General features: G+C 51.8%; 1 pseudogene; it reads right to left on the bottom strand.

Annotated features, from left to right (window-relative positions):
* Nucleotides 1-411: 411 nt before the first annotated feature.
* LOC119289224 lies at nt 412-1,334 on the bottom strand (annotated as a pseudogene).
* Between the last annotated feature and the right edge of the window lie 53 nt (nt 1,335-1,387).

The raw sequence follows: 1,387 nt of genomic DNA, 5'->3' as shown, positions 1-1,387 counted from the left end.
TCGATAAAATCATGAAAGAAACAGTCCATCTACATCTCAACTAATACTAGTACTTGATGAAAAGTAAGCTAATAAGCTAGTGTTGTTCCCTCGGTCCAAACACACAGAGATATGACCTACATGTGCATCAATCCCCATCAAACAGACCACAACAGAAAAACATTGCATTTCACAAACTTCTGTCATGCATAAGACATCCAGATACAAACTTGCATATAAGAGCAACATATATAGATGAATCATGAAAGAAATAGTCTTTCTACTCTCAATGGACACACTGCACAAGTCCATATACTTTAGGCATGTTATATATTGCGACTACACTTGGAATTCTCTAACATAAATCCTAGTCATTCTCAAGGCGCAGGACAAAATGCAACACACATGCTAGAGTAAAATCACATAGAGCAAAGCAACAGCCTTAAACAAACATCATCAGCGATAGTGCAGCAGATGCTAACTTTAGATGCTGCTCGGGTACATGAACACTCTGACCTTGCGCCCCTGCACACAACGCAAAGCAACAAACAGCCTCAGCAAAAAAGCACCATCAAGAAAACTAAGGGCGGGCAGGCACTGACCATGGACTCGGCGGGGAGGTTGGACATGAACTAGGCGCGGACGACGCCGGAGTTGCCGTGCGGGCGGGTGATCTTGCCCCAGAGGCAGCGGTAGTGGGTGTCGTCCCTCTGTGAACGAATATAAGACGTTTTAGATCGCTTAATAAGCAGCGCACTGTCCAGATGTGATATTAGAGGAGTTGTATTATGCTACAAGAAGACTATGCAGAAGTAACAGAGTTGATAAGCAGAGAACCTGTCGTCGTCTATTACTACTAGACACGTCGGACAGGATCAGCTGGCTAGCATGCCCCGTGCGTGAGCCAACAGGGCGCCAACGGTCAATCGGCTAGCTAGACAGGATGCAAACAAAGGAGGGAGAGCCGGCCGGCCCGGAGACGAAGTATGAGAGGGGATCCGATCGGAACCTCGGCCGGCCGGCCAGGGTGGGAGGAAGGGGTTGGGGGGAGTCCGTACCGGCGAGCAGAGCAGATCGGAGGAGGCTTCTTCCGTCGCGGCGACACCGTACCACGCCACGTCCTCCTTGGTGTTCACCCCCTCGACCTGCACCAGCGACGTGCTCTTGTACTGGTTCGACTTCGACCTGCAGATCAACCCCCACATTGCCATCAGCGCGCCGCCCAATCTCACCATGAAATGAATCGCCAGATCCGACGAGAGCATGGCCAAGAACGGGGCTGCTCACCTCTTGAAGCCGACGATGGTGCCCCGGACGTAGAGCCTGACGCGCTGCCCCGTGCATCCCTTCACCATGGCGGCTGCCGCCGCTTAGGGTTTCGACGGGATGGGGACACGGGAGGGAAGGG

Source organism: Triticum dicoccoides, chromosome 4A, assembly GCF_002162155.2.
Source record: "Triticum dicoccoides isolate Atlit2015 ecotype Zavitan chromosome 4A, WEW_v2.0, whole genome shotgun sequence".
In the NCBI taxonomy this organism is placed as follows: domain Eukaryota; kingdom Viridiplantae; phylum Streptophyta; class Magnoliopsida; order Poales; family Poaceae; genus Triticum; species Triticum dicoccoides.
Note: the sequence above shows the minus strand (reverse complement) of the source record. Positions and strands in the feature narration are given on the sequence as shown.